Source organism: Podarcis vaucheri (assembly GCF_965113315.1).
Source record: "Podarcis vaucheri genome assembly, chromosome: 7".
Classification (NCBI taxonomy): domain Eukaryota; kingdom Metazoa; phylum Chordata; class Lepidosauria; order Squamata; family Lacertidae; genus Podarcis; species Podarcis vaucheri.
In genome coordinates this window covers 60,214,607-60,230,977 of record NC_138765.1, presented here as the reverse complement: position 1 = coordinate 60,230,977, position 16,371 = coordinate 60,214,607, and positions in this window count along the sequence as shown.

The following is a 16,371-nucleotide window of genomic DNA, read 5'->3' as shown; positions in this document are numbered from 1 at the left end:
TAAAGTTCGGCCTTTTGGCATGATGGTTAGAAATATTCTAAGACAGGCCATGTTTATCAAGAGCAACCAAGGGAGGACTCCCCCCACTCCCCAATTCCAGGCCCCTGGGCCGAACTTAACATTTTAGATCTCTGTTTTCTAAAAAGCAAGTGTTTTTGTCTCCATGAAAACACCACCTCCATTACTAATTCAGTTTCTGTATTGCTGCCCTGAGGGCACGACGAGCATTTGGCTGTGTTTTTCCTTGTTTCTTTGTCTCAGACCCTGAAGCAATAGTTTCCAAATTAGAGTGAATGTTAATTAGTTTCTTCAAATGACTGTGTGCAGTATCTACAATGCAATGGTGACTGTTGGCAAGGAAATTCTGGCCAGTGTTCGAAATTGACTGTCAAGTTGGCTGGAAACACTCCTGGGTTGAAAAATAACTTGGCTGGGCTTGCTGCTGGGTTTCATTCTTTTGAGTGGTCCTGCCTTTCCCTGGATACAACCTTGACGGTTGGTAGAAATGTTGCAGAGTTGTTAGAAAGCCCTGATGAAACCCTGGAGTATTTAATGTATGGATTAGATATTATTGGTCATTCTACCACACGTTTCACCAAACACCTGCTCCCTCCCTTCCTCCCTGCCTCCTGCAAGGAGGATACAGACAACCAACCAGTGGAACGTCCCCATTTTGGGCCATCTATATGGGCTCTTGCTTCCGTCTTTTTTTTCCCTTGGGAAACCATCAGTCTAAAAACATCCAGCATGAGGGCTAATCTGCACATACAGCAGAATCCCGACTGAACTGCTCTAAACCGAGAATTACATTTTAAAAATATATGTGAAAACACTGCATTATATTTTGATCCTTATATATATTGGTGTGCTTTTTAATTGTTGTTTTTATGATTATTTTATCTTACATATGTTAGCTGCCCTGAGATTCCTGCAGAAGGAAGGGTGGGATATAAGCACAGGGATGATGAATAATAATAATAATAATAATAATAATAATAATAATAATAATGGTAATGTGGAGTAGCATTCAAAAACAGAACCCCCAGCTGCAGCCTACCAACTGGTCCAGGGTTCTAATGCCTCATTCCGCTTATGTAAACACCAGCGGTAAAGTCTATTCCTCAGATCTTTTCTGTAATCTTCTGTGCCTTCAAAACCTGCTTTTAAACAAAGGACTGCAATTATATTTTGAAATCTAAAATCTGGGTTCAAAGAAGCTTCCAGCAATAAAACAAAAAAAAGTACAGTAAAAACCATAAAAAGTTAAAAGTTAATTGCTTGCAAGTTTCAACTTGCACCTGGAACTGTCGCATCAAATAAATATGCAGTTGGCTGCTGCCCCTTTATCAGCTCATTCTAATAGTGTAAGTATCACCTGACTGTGGAATTTGAAAATGTTTTATTTTGTGCAAGAACATCTTCTATCCTTTTAAAATCACATTTTGGGGTGCTTCCCAGGCCCCCACCTACATCAACTAAGTGCATCTACTGGATCAACAGCAACAAAAGCCATTTTCAAAAACATAACAGAGTGAAGGATTTCTTCCTCCCACCAATAGAAGCTTTGTACACATTCTTGTTTATTCTGCATCCAGTGCACTCCCACTGCTGGTTTCAGAAGCGGTGCACTCCGGACATTTGGTCACAATCCATACCTTTCCTGACATTTCTTACGAAATATGACCAGCTTCAATCCAAATTCAGGAAAATAATGGCCTAGATTCATTGTAAGCTGTCAAGGAGTACACAGCTAGAGTTAAGGTGTATATCTACGTCTTCATGCACATACGAACACCCAGTTCTGATGTGAAATGTAGCTGCAACATTGGCAGAAGCAATTTAAGGGAGCTTGCAGATTTTGGGGAGGGGGAGGGGGATATGACAAGGAGGTTGGGGGGGCAGGGGAGGGGGGGAGATAAACCTTATTATGTTTCTTTGCCAAAGGAGAAAAGAAACGATATTGACTTAAATGTGGGGAATTTAAAAGGGGCCATATGTTCTCACTTTGTGCTTTGTTTCTAATAGATAGACAGAAATCTTTTGAAGTGTGGATTGGCTCAGTGGGGTGCAGGCTTCTGTAGAGAAAAGATGCTAAAAGGGAGGATGTGAGAGGGCATATGAAACTCTATTAGCCATGCAACAGCAGAGAGAGAAAGGCAAATCCAATGATAATGTACATCTGTTTCAGGGAGTTTATAAGCTTTGAACATTTTTTATGTGCTGATAAGTGGATCCTTTTCTTACCATAACTTAGAACTTCAAAGGAGATTGTGTGGATAATGCAAATTGCTGAAATATGAGATTTTCCTACAAAGAGGTTTTCCAAAAAAAGAAAAAAGAGAGAGAGAGGAAAGAATTAAGGCTAATTGATGCCACAGTCTTTTATGTGCAGTGTAAAAACTCGACAAAAATTGATTTTTTAATATTTTTTTAAAGGGCATTGACGGAAAATATATTGGAGGCTGTTTCCCCCCCTCTCTCTCCACCCCCACCCTTTGTGGGCATGGTCTTTGGCTTGAAAGAGAGAGGCTTCTGTAAGTTGAACATTTGTCTTCCAATATCAGCGAAGCAATAATAATGTAGCATAAATTAAGAGACATAGCCTAGCTGTTAATGCTATCAAAGTCTGTCATGTCAGGGGAATGTTAAGAAACCACAAGTGGAAAGCAGCACGGAGTATGGAACGATCTTATCTGCTTCAGTCAACTGCCAATTTCATCTCCATAACAAGCCGCAGGATCACAGTATATTGCTATTGCTATTATCACCTGTCTGCTCCATCTGGTTGCTGAACAGGAACAATTAACCTATGGAACTCACTGGCACAAGATGCTATGAAACCTCAGGTGTGAGTGGCTCATTGGTGTTTTTTGTTTTAAAGAGAAGTGGATGTACCTCTCCAAAACAAACCATTCCCTCTATTCCCAGTCTTTGGGGGCAAGGTGCCACCAAAACAGCACCACCCACACAAGAGGGAGCTATTTGCAGGTTTGCAATAAAAATCCTAAAAGAGGCAATTCCCTGACACAGTTCAGTGAGAGCTGAACTTGCTCAGTGGCGATGGAATGCTGACTGTTGTGAGGAGTGGAAATGGAGTGCCTGGAATTGTGAACAGAGAACACAACCCACACTAAAAATGTTTTGTTGCAGGCCCCATTATCCAAAGCTAATAGCCATTACATCTGGCAATGAAATACCATGTTCAAGGACAGCAAAAATTTCAATTATTCATTACTGGCAGTGGGGCAGAAAGACCGGACTTGAAGAAACAGGGGCAATTTTTAAGCATCAGAGAGCCACGCGGCATGACTTCTTGTCCCTTGTTTGGGACTTTGACTGCTTTGGATAGTCTTCCCTGGGGCTTTCTTGTTAGTTCTGACTAGCAGTGACTAGGTGAGATCTCTGTGTGACTTTCACAGGCCTGCTACCTTAGATGCTTTCCAAATGGAACTGTCCAGGAGCAAACCCAGGACTTTTTCCAGGTGCTAAGCATCTGGTCGCTATGGAAAAGGGAGAATGTCAAGGACTGTATTTAGGTAGGGCTTTATTCCATCTCACCAACATTTCCTTTCCTGACAATTTCAACATTTTACAGGATCTTTTTGAAACTTTAGTGATCATTTCCACCTTATTTCCCCCCCCAAAAAAAAAAAACCTGGAAGATTGTGGGAGTGTTGCATCGTAATGTATGAGAAAAATCCCATAATTTAAAATTTAGCATGACATGTTGATATATCCATCAAACCGCAGTTCCATAATGCAACAGGTGATGCAGTGAAAAAGGAACTTTAGAAGTTGAGACAGAAGTGCTGGGATTATAATCAGGAAAATGTAACGCAACAAACCCCACATCTGAATGAAGCCCTGCAGGCTTCCAATGATTTGTTTTCTAGTGGGAAGGAAGGTACTACAACTCAGTGGAAGAGAATCTGCCTTGAATCCAGAAAGGCTGTAGATGAGTCCTTGCCATTATGTCAAAACTGGGTTAGGTGGATTGATAAGACTATGAAACTAAGTCAGTTTCATAGAGTTGACAAATCTGTCATTGGAAATTCAGAATCAAACTCCTACCAGAATGGTTCAGTAGGATACTCTTCTTCTTCTGAGTCCCATCTGGAGCTATGGTGAGCTTCACCTGCAAGGCAAGGTTTTACTGCAGCTGGGAGAGTGGTTTACTGAAGCATCAACTACTTCATAGATGGTGTGAAGCAAGCTGGTGATGTCCAAGAATCAAGGATGAAGCAAGAAGATGGAGACAAATGTGTTAAGAACAGAAATAATGAGGTGCTTTTTCCCTGCTCAGAGAAAATCACCTCTTACTTCATTCACATAAATTTTCTCTTGTTAGCCATTGACAACTCCACAACAATGCATTAATTTTCTGTGACATTATGCAATAATTCCCATATCTGAATGCACCCAAGAATGCACCCAAATCAGGGTGCTCCACTGGGAAAGTGTTATATAGTAGTAGTAGTAATTCATTTATGTATGCCCCACCTTTTTGCCTGACAGGCCTCAAGGCAATTTACACATCATGTCTGCGGCTGCATAGATGCCATACATTTACAGCACATGGCTTCCCCCAAATTATCCTAGGAACTGTAGATTAAGGGTGCTGGAAATTGCAGTTCTGCGAGAGGTAAACTATAGTTCCATTGTGCCTTCAATGTATAGTATGTACACAGCCTCTATGTGCATCTATCCACACCAGTAACTGATGACAGGCCCTTTTCATCTCGGCTGGATCGTGGAGATGGGATGTGAAACCAATGTACGAAGCAGAGCACTAAAGCGTTCTTCTTGCTGAAATGACGATGTCATCAGGCTAAAGAGAGAGAGAGAGAAGCGGAGAATCATGCCGGCTAATTAGATTCCCAAATGGCAGCTCATGCAGACTGGAAATAGCAGGCCCTTCTGTTTATTTGATTTCCTCAGTTCCACAGACATTGCTTTGATCAAAATAATGAGTGGAGTAGTTTATCTGAGGGGCTGCCAGAGGCATGTAGCACACCTTGGGATGCCACACATTGGCAACTGCCACCTGTCAATGCCACCTGAGTGGTGCTGAAGGCCTGGTGTGAAAGCCCTTCCATGCGTCTGCTTTCTTCACGTGCCAGTTCACATGTTAATGTTGGCATGCCAGTGACTGATGGCCCAGGTGGGTCCACAGCTGAAGTGGTGGGACTACATGTGACTGGGCCATTGTGCATGGTAAGCACATGTAAGCGTATGAAGAACTTTGCCAAGATAAGGACATCCTGTGTGGACTTTGTCCTGTATATATCAGACCCGTGAGACACATTTGCACAGGCTAATTTTTTTTATATAGGCACAAATTTAGGGAGACTTTCAGAGGGCAGAAAAGCAAAACCTGGTCTTGCTCGCAGGACCTATGGTGAACTATGAAATGCTAAGACAGAGGTGTAGTGGTCCAGGGTGGTGGAAGACCTGTTACTATTTCTGCAGTGGGGTCCCTGTCTCCAGTGCCCCAGAGCTGTCCAGTCAGCATGAACGGAGAGCTTTTTAGCCATTGAGAAGTCTTCTCTGCACTGATTGGAGCCAAGCAGAGTGAAAGGAGGTGAGTCAGTCACTGGTTTGGCTCCTAGGGTCACTCTGTCAAGGGTACATGGGAAGAACCCTGAGGAGTTGTTATTCTGTATGCTCCAAAGCTAAGCATTTAGCAACACTGCAAATACAAGGAGCTTCAGGGTCAAGAGAATGGTGTGCAAGTTCTGTTGCATACAATCGGGCTTCCTGGTAAACACAATTTTGTTGTTGTTGGAATACTCCCAACCATTTGCCCATGTACGTGCGCAGAAAATAGTAGATCGGCATTGATTGTTGCAATGCATCCCTAATTATTATTATTGTAGGATTATAAATTTATTGTATAATCTTAGAAAGTTGAATAATCTTAGAAGGATGTGTAGCTGTAACTATCATGAAAGAACCCTGCAATTCTTAAATTGTCATCACACTGCAATCCATCCATCTATCCTTCCATCCATCTAGTATTTTGGACCAACACCTTTGCTTTTCAAACTGATACAGGCCATTCCACTGCTACATCATCTGTTCCAGGTGTGCACAAGGCATCAGCTTTGTGACTACTTAAGTCCCACTCATTCCAAGAGGACTTAAATTGCAATTAGCTTTTGCTGGATGGTGCCCCAGATGTTCTATATCCTCGGGCGAATTGCAGCAGGGGTGGCTGGGGACAGACCCCACCACCTCCTTCTGATCCTCCTTTGAAAAATAAGAAAAACAAAAAGTGGAATTGCATCTGGGAAGCCAGAGTCCACTGGAAGCTGGACAGCAACTGGGAAGCAGATGTATTGCTAGACTCATTGCAGTTGAGTGGGGAGATGAAGGAGCTGGGAGGAGGGGAAGAAGCAGGCCTTTGTGAGCCAACTGCTTTGATCTTTGCAACCTAAGTCTGGCCAGCTTTATAAACACAGAACAAAAATCAATTACAGCACTCCATCCAGCAGTGTTTATAACTCATGGCACAAGCTTGGATGGCTTTATACTCCTCCAATTCAGAAGGGACACTGTCCAGGTTTCAAAGAGAATTCCTCCCTCCCTCCATAGAATCAACACATTTCAAATAGTATTTGAAAGGCTTTCACCATGTATCAAAAAGTTTGATATAGAACTTTTATAATGTAAATAATGCAAGGCACTTCTATCCCTCAATTTGGAGGTTGGCTGAGGAGGATGGGAGACAGCCAAACCACACATAGAGCTCCCCCATCCACAAAAGCTTCTCCAAGAAGCTTTCTTGCATTTAAGTCCATTGCTGCACATCCTGCAAGCCACTCCACTGAAGTGAATGGGGAAGGCATACACATGCATAAGAACCTAAGAAAATCCTGCTAGATTAGGCCAGTGGCCCATGATCTGGTCCAGCGTCCTGTTTTCACAGTGACCAGCCAAACATCTGTGGGAAACCCACAAGCAGGAATTTAGCACAAGAACACACACCCCTCCAGCAACTAGTATTCAGAAGCATTACCGCCTCCAACTTTTATTTATTTATTTATTTATTTATTGAATCTATATACTACCCTATATCTGGAAGTCTCAGGGCGGTTCACAGAATAAAATCAAAATATAAAAACACAAAATACATAATCAAAACAAAAACAACCCCCCCCAAAAAAACCCCCACATTTTAAAAGGGCATAGGATGGCGGCAGAGCATAGCCATTTTGGCTAGTAGCCATCGATAGCCCACTCCTCCATGAATCTGTCTAATCTTCTTTTAAAGCCATCTAAGTTGGTGACCATCACTATGCACTGCATGAAGACGTACTCCCTCCCTCCCTCCCTCCCTCCCTCCCTTCCTTCCTTCCTTCCTTCCTTCCTTCCTTCCTTCCTTTTACCTGTCCTGAATCTTCCAACATTCAGCTTCACTGAATGCTCACAAGTTCTTGTGTTATGAGAGAGGGAGAAAAACTTTTCTCTACCCACTTTCTCCATGACTTGCACAAACTATTGTGACATTGGCTGCCCCTACCAAGAGGCAGATAGTTCAGGATGGGAAGTGGACAGAGTTTTGTGTGCCACGTGGCTGACCTGTGTCCCCCAAGATTGCCTGTTGCCCTCAAAGTAAGATTCAGAGGCCAACCCAGTTGGTTTTTGTACATGGAGTGCAGGGGGAGGTACCATATTGCACTTCCCCTCAGGCAGCAAAATGTTTATTGCCGCTTCCAGTCATGATTTTTCCCCAAAGGGCATTTGCCAACTGTGTTCACAGAAGCCTGCTTTTTATACTGCACTTCCTCGCAGGTGATGGGCCATTTCTCAGAATGGTGTGAGAAACGGCCCTGCTCCTCCGCTCTGGTTGCATGCCTGAACAATTTGAGAACTAGTATGCCAGCCTTCTCTATTATAACTTGCGCTCTGTCAGTACTTCTTGCCCTCTTCTTTCTGGGAAATGAATTTGACGGCTGTGCTGTTCCTGTCAAGGAAAGACAGAATTACGTGTGCATTTAAGCATGGTGGCAGTAAGAATTGAATGACTGAGGACTGATGGATAGATCCAGTTGAGTCTTGCCAGTGTATATTTGACTAATAGTCTAACAGTAAGTCCTGCCAGTCTGGGGGGTGAAAGGAGGGAGGTTGCAGTTTTCTTCCCTACCCCACTTTCCTCCTTAATTCCTAACCTAGTCCAGGAGAGAATTTACCAATTCTGCCTCTGCTAAACTTTTCCTTCTCCTGGCCATACCAAAAAAGCAATTTGGGGAAAAAGCAGGGTGGGGAAGGAGAATTACCAGTTTAGAAGTGGAGCAGGCTGATATGTCATTGGGCTTTCAACATGAAAGTTACAAATTACAGTGTGCATAGTAAGTGACGTGTTTTGCCATGAAACACAAGTTGTGATGGCCAGGCATTTGAAGGCTCTTGCTTACAAACATTTGTGACTGAGTCCCAGTGCTGTCTTTGACAATGTAAAGTTGCATTGGTGAGGTGGTATTTAAAGTGGAAAATCTATGAAGCAGGGAGGGGGGAGGTTGCTTAACTCTTGCAGAGCAGATGCTCTACCACTGAGCCACGGGCTGTCCTTCATGCTTGTGGGCTCCAGAGGGAAACAGAGTCGGCATACTACATTCAAGTGGACAAACAAGTATTTTTAATCTCTATAGGTACTCTGAGTTAGTAATTTTCCCATGCTGGGAAAACTGAATAGAACCAGCAGTTTGCTTCACTTGTAGTACACGAAAGCACAGAGCAGGCAAAACAAGAGCAGAAACTCCATGGAGGAGCTGAATGTGGAGGGCAACAGTGACAAGAAGATATGAACACCAAGAGGCTCCAAGACACTCAAAAGTCTGAGTCATCCGTGCACATTTTCCTGAAACTTGAAAAAAAAGGCACTATGGGGAGGGGGGACCTGCCAACCCTGTCAAAGATATCTGAACTTGAACAATAGTCTTCCAACCACTGTCATCCTTTTCAAAAATCCATATGAAGAGAGAGAAAGAGAGAAATGGCAATTTCCACGACACTTGAAATACCTGCCAAAACCCCAATCTTGTTAAAATGATTGTGATTTCCAGTGGAGGGAAAGAGGACACCCAAGGCTTTGCCTTTCAAGCAGTGTTTTATTCTAAGAAGTGGGAGTGGAGGGGTGAGGAAGGAGTCGAAGAAGCTGCACATAAGGACGTTGTGGGTCTAAGAAAAGAGAACTGGTTGGCACAGTGGTAGTGTTTTCAGTACTGTATAGGAAAGGCTGCCACTGCATTCACCTTCCAGATGTAAGTTCTGGAAAACGACAGCAGAGATGCATGTTTGCAGCAGGTTGCAGCAATGATTGGCTAGTATCTGTAATGTCACCAAGAAACCACCCACCCCACCCTGCCTCAAATCACCAAAGCAGTTTTGCACACACACACTCTTCATTTGTTAATTAGTAATGCATGAATGGATGGCTAAACGGGTAATTGTAGATTTATTTAATGTATTTGTTAGATTTATACTCTGCACCAGGGCTGGCCCAGGACATTTTGCTGCTTGAGGCAAATCAGAAAACGGCATTATCCAGCCTCCTTCTCCATCTCTTCCACTTCTGCCCCCTCCTCAGCTGCCTGAAGCAACTGGACATGGCCTGAGGAAGCCCCAGTATACTGAAAACAGCAGGGGGAGAAAAAAGAGGCTGGAGAGGAGCGGGGGGAGGGGGACAGAGGAGGTGGAGGAAGTGGGGGCAGTGGGTGACAAGCGCAGGGGTGAGCGGTGCCAGGATCGGCCACCCCTTCCAGCTGTCCCCAGACTGCCACCTATGGCAACTGCCTGCGCCTCATGGATGGGCCATCCCTGCCCCACTCCTTCCTACAAAGGAGCCCATGGTCGTATGTAACATGTTGTGATGCTTTAAAAATAAAGGTGTGTGTGCTTTGATGTACAGCCTGACAGAAGAAGGTGGTAATGGGGAGGGACAAGCTTAAATCAGCACTCAATTTTATTGGCTTACACAGCTGTCATTCAAAGTGCAGAGTTGTGCGGAACCAGGGCCCAAACCGTTGCTGAAGCCCCAATGGAGCACCCCTCCTCTCTCTTTAAAATACAATTTCCATCTTCACCCTTTAGTAGTTTCCACTACTGTTGATAGAATCATGGAGCTGGAAGCGATATCAAAGGCCTGGACCGCCTTGCTCTTTCCTAACCCACTCAATGTGGTTGGACAGGATTCCCTAGACAGAAATTGTCCCTGACAGATGTTTATCTGAACTTTTGGTCTCCAACTGTTTCCAGCATTGTGTTTTTTACATTCCTGGGATGGCTTTTGGGAATGATTCCTATGGATGCTTGTGAGTAAAAATGCTTTGGCACATCTTTTCCCCATGGGCCAGATAGATTTAGCTCAAGTAATTGTCTCTGAATGAGTTTTGCAGATGATGCCCAGAGAGTGGTCCAAGGGTACGTGACTTTTAAAGCTAAGTGGTTATCAGCCTAGTTGGTACACAGATCCCCATTTAAATAAAGCCTTCCAAATCTATTTTTACATGCATGTACCCAATATTCCTTCCAAACTGTCACTCTTCTTTGGGAGGGATTCAACCATATACTGGCAAATTTAGTGTCTGACAATTAAAGTAAATTTAAGTGGTTTAGCATAAATCCCCTCTTCAGCATGGTGTAGTGGTTAAGAGCGGTGGACTCGTAATCTGGGGAACCGGGTTCGCGTCTCTGCTCCTCCACATGCAGCTGCTGGGTGACCTTGGGCTAGTCACACTTCTCTGAAGTCTCTCAGCCCCACTCACCTCACAGAGTGTTTGTTGTGGGGGAGGAAGGGAAAGGAGAATGTTAGCCGCTTTGAGACTCCTTTGGGTAGTGATAAAGCGGGATATCAAATCCAAACTCCTCTTCTTCTTCCCAGGGAACTATGGGAATTGTAGTTCTGTGAAGGGGATAGGGTTATCCTAGCAACACTAAACACCCATATAACACACTACAGCAGTGGTTCCTAATTAGCTAAGTACTGCAGACCCTTGTTTTTCAATAGCCAAGTTATGGACAACCTACTTTTGAAAATTTTGATATTTCTATGGTTGTCTTTGTTATGCTTTCACTCAATATAGTTGTGTGTATTTCTGCTGAAGCCCTGCTGCCTGCTGTTGCCATTAGGGAAGCTTGCACGTTACCAAAGGCCCTCTCAGATCTGGAGCCGGTTATGTTAGGGGTCCAGCCCAAACCGAAAATCTTCCACAGAGCAGCAGGTGCACTTAATTAGCAACTCATAAGACGCACCCTTGCAGGACAGGTAGGCAGCAAAGTGGAGTCGATAGCCGCATTAATCAGTTGCAAACCTTACATCACCTTCAGAGGCAAAGGTGACACTGGGCTAAATCACCATGGATATAGATGATCACTTTTCTAGCCCATGTAGCAGTAAGAGCATTAACAGGCGGTTTTATCAGCAACCACATGCTTCCACACATTGCTTGCGACAAATCTGAACATATTGGAAGGGGTTGAGAAATTAGCTGTGGCTGTTTTTTTTATATAAAAAAAGCTTGTGATCCTCTCAGGGGATTCGATTCCTCGTCAGGTACCTCTTTTCCTTCTCCCAGGCCTGCAAGTGGAGTTCTAAGGTTTTTTTGTGTCCAGTTTATGTGCAGGATTATATACCATCCCAGAGAAGGAACACAGGAAGTTGTTTATACTCAGTCCATTGGTCCATCTTGTTAAGTTTCTTGCTTTCTCATTTTCCCAGTCTTCACTTAAGTTCTCCACACTTCTGTGGAAGGAAAATTAAATATATGAATTCCCGTGGACCCACATGTGTGGGTGGACAACAAAAGAATCAGCTTTGTGCATAAATTCAAAACGTAGGACTTGCACACACAGAGCCCCAGTAGCAGGTTTTAAACCCAAATAAGTTAAGCAATAGTATAGTGTTAGGAATACAGGTTATTTTAATTCTGTTCAGCTGCACACAGCAGCTGACCTCTTTCTACCCCTCTTGCAATAAGCAAACCACAAACAGTAAAGTAATTTTAAAATACTATACTTACAGATTCAAGGTCTCGGTCATGCATTGTTCCATGCAACAGCAAGGCAAAATAATCTCAGGTAGAAAACAATCTCCCACATTTTCCACATCATGCTTTTTTAAAAAGTCCAAATGAAAATCCACCCACATTTTAGTGAAAAATTCTAATATGTACTTTTTTGCCTGCAATTCTGCCTAATATATACATTTTTGCAAAGCAATTTCCTTTAACACAATGTGTATTTGTATGTTATTTTCACTAAGACAGTGGTACCTCGGGTTAAGAACTTAATTCGTTCTGGAGGTCTGTTCTTAACCTGAAACTCTTCTTAACCTGAAGCACCACTTTAGCTAATGGGGCCTCCTGTTGCTGCCACGCCGCCGCCACGCGATTTCTGTTCTCATTCTGTAGCAAAGTTCTTAACCTGAGGTACTATTTCTGAGTTAGCGGTGTCTGTAACCTGAAGCGTCTGTAACCCAAGGTACCACTGTGCATGCATTTATATGCATACTTTAATAAATGCATTTTTGTACTCACCACTGTACTGGAGAAGTGCATTGCAAAATTTGGAGAAATATAAATTTCAAAGGATGGCTGTGTTTCAATTTGCATATTGTTTCAGAAAGTGCAAATTAGGTAGATTTTCCTTTAATTGCAAACTGAATCTAAATTCTCCCCATCCCAAGCTGAGGTAAGTGGCCTCACCCTGCCTCATGGTTGTTCGGCAAAGGAGCAGCTCATTTGCACAAGGCGTTTCCCCTCATGACATTTGCCTTTCATCAGACATGCTTCTGGGAAGGAATAGCAAGAGTTACATTTCAAACCCTTTCTTCTCTCTGCTTTTGGTCCTATCCTGTGACGTCCTCTGGTTTTTAATTAAAAAGAGACAGCCCAAGCGAAATTAGCGTTTAAGCACTTTCCAAGAAATAATAATAATGATGATGAACACATCTGACAGAACTTGTTCAACACATAGCAAATTTACTCTCCATTTTGGCAAGGAAATCACAAGCCTGAGTTTGGTGAAAGATCTCTCTCTCTGTCCCTCCCTCCCTCCCTCCCTCTCTCTCCATGCGTCTGATGTACTGCACCCTGGTCCATGAAAGCTTATGCCACCATATTTTTTTCAGTTTTTCAGGTAGCACAAGTTTCTTGGCTGGTTTTACGACTGAAAGGTGACCCTTCTAGAAACTATACCTAATGAAACTCCTACAACTTTGCTTGAAATTCCCAAGCAGGGACTTCTGAAACTGTCCAGTTTCCAAAGGGGCAACTCCCGAAAGAGGAGCCTTCAAATTCCATCCTCCATTGTTAGGCAACTCTCATTTTATCCTCCTATCTGGTGGTGGTTGTGCTCCTGAGGTAACCATGGTGGAAGTTGGAGCAGGCCCTTCTTTAGTCTGGATTAGCTAATCCAGGACACTTTTATCCCTTGGCCCTTGATAGATTACTTATGAAGGAATGAGACCCTTAACTGAGAAAAAGGTTGTCCACCCTGGTTTGTGTTTCAGCTGGGAAGCAACATTTGGGTAAATTGGTCGAACAATAGGAAAAGATTTTTCACATGTCTGAAGGGAAGTTGGATCTCCCCCCACCTTTAAGGTGGAGGAGAGAGAGAGAGAGAGAGAGAGAGAGAGAGAGCGCAAACTAGAAGTTCCCCTGGTCTTGGCAAATCATGAGGCGTTTTTCATTTTGTAACATCAAAGCCAGCTCCATTTCTTTGATGTCTTTGCATGCTGTTTAAGGTAAAGCATGAATGAAGAAATGTCAATCTGCAAGGTGTCCATGTAGTTTATGCTGAACACTGAAGAGGACTTGTAGATAAAAGACGAACACGAGGGTTGATAATGAATGTCCAACGAGGAGGTGTGCATATCTAAAAGGAAAGGACTCAGCTGGAGAACAGCTCTGCAAACCTTAAAACTCTACTTAGTCCAAGTTTAAGAGATTAAAAAAAAGTTTTTTTTTATTGAAGGAAGTACAAAACTAAGCAAGGAGTGCTATGCAATTCATCATTGTTTCCTATTCCATATTGTTTTTAAAAAACAGTTCTAAACACATTTTCCAATTGATTTCTTTTAGGAACATAGGAAACTGCCTTATATTGAGTCAGGTCACTGGCACCAAACATTGTAAGAACATAATAATATACTGCTGGATCAGGCCAGTGGCCCATTAGTACAGCATCCGGATCTCGCAGTGGCCAACTAGATAGATACCTGTCGGAAACCCTCAAACAGGATCCTAGCAACTTTCCCCACTTGAGATTCCCAGCAACCAGTGTTCAGAAGTATACTGCCTCTGTGACAGTGGAGTTAGAAGATAAGAAGAGCCCTACTGGATCAGGCCAAAGTCCCATTGGATCTAACTTTGCCCCACCATGGCAGCAGTATGGTCTGTCTCTGACACCAAATATGATACGGCATACATTATATCCTTTCCTCCAATTAGTTCAAGGCAGCATAGCTTGATTTTCTGCTCTCACTATCTTCACAACAGTCATGTGAGATAGGTTAGACTGAGAGGCTGTGAATGGCCCAAGTTCACCCCTGTGTTGTACTGCTGTCTTAGAGAACAATGTTTAATGCCACTTTTATTTTTATCTTGTACGGCATTGCATTTTTAATTTTGCTGTTCGTTTTTTTTTTTAAAAAAATCAAACTTTTTTGTGAGCAGCCCAGAGAATAAATGTTATTGGATTGCCAGCAAATACAGTAAACTAGTAGCCTCATATCACAATTCTTGGGAATCTAAAAAATCAGTCCAATTTTGAGATCAGTGATTAAAATAATATTTTATTTTCTTAGGGGTTTTTTAATATAAAAACAATTGTATATTAGATAGCTAGATAAATTGAAAAGGAAGGTTCAGTCTGCCATTTTGATTTAAAGTGGCACTCCAAAGTATCCAAATATGTCTGTAATGTTACCTCTTATTGTTTCATTAATTACTGAAAAGGCGCATCTAAGGTCCCACTGTGATTGCTGAGTGCAAAATTCAGTTCAACCTGAAGGACCTTTTGTTTCCTATAGTTCTGCTCATTCTTCTTCCCATGGTGACAAGACCATCCACTACAGTTGCCAGACCTCTAGGTCTGACCTGAAGTCTCCAGGTTTCCTTGGCCCCCTCCAAGTGGCAGGTGAAGGGGACATTACAAAGACTGTGCATATAGCTTGCAGGCCTCAGCCCAGCAGGGGCTGGCTGCAAATTAAAGCACAGACACTCTGTGGAGTCTGCCCTCCTCCGCTCCCCTCTCCTAATTAATCTCTGTCCCCAGATTCCACTCCCATGAGATCACCAAGGCCCGCCCTACGTCTCAGGTTTGGGGCCTGAAATCTCAGGGACTGGGATGCTCCCAGCCTGGGAACCCTGGCATGCATGCTGACCACCCACTTCTGCCACTTAAAGACATGGCAAAGTATCACATAGCAGTCCAAGGGGAGCAAGCCCTGAGAGATCAACCCTTTGTGGAACTGTAAATTGCTATCCACAACGAGACTAATAAAGATTCAAACCTGAGGCTTTTGGGGGCTATTATTTTTGCAGCTTTGTCCATTCTCTTCACAAATCATCACCAACGGAGGTTTCACCTCTGTTTAATAACTTCAGAATAATGGGGGACTGTGCATCTTCCTGTGGCAAATTTGTTCAATTGCCCAATTATTCTGATGGTTAGGAAATTCTTCCTGATGTTTAACCTAAATCAAGTCCTTCTGAGTTCAAAGGACTGTGAGGTGGATAAGAGCTAAGATGAAGGTGTGTAACAGCTTTATGGATTGCTCGCCTGGCAAGGAGATGATACTAGAGAAGAAAAGGCTGTACTTTCAAGAATCTCTTCTTGGAAACTTCAGATGCTGAGTCACGGAAGAAAGACGTTCAGTCCAATGCAAAGGAACATCGGTTTCATTTCTTCTTTGCTTTTCATACTTAGATGTGAGACCTGTTCTGTGAATTGATAAAAATAAAACTGTAGAGGATGCCTCCATTCTGTCCAGAAAGCCATTTATGTCTTTAAAGAGCCCATCTTTTATATTATCTCTCTTCTGACCCCAGAATTGGGGGTGCAGGGAAACACGCCAAAGTAATACAAATCCTGGAAAAATAAGATGACAGCTACTTGCTTTCATTTAGGTTCTGGGGAAGGTAGCCAGAGAGAAATAAGTCACCTTCAGGTTCTCATGCAGAAAAGAGTCTTTCTCCATCACCTGCCAACTTGCTACAGTTGCATATAAGCCACCTTTCATGCCTCCAGTCAGCAGAGCACAGGGTTGAGACTTACAGATAAGTCAAGGAAAGTACACTTTGTGGTTTCCCACAAAAACCCTAAGTTCTGCCCCTAACTCTTGCGTTCTCTCCCTCTCTCCCTCTCTCA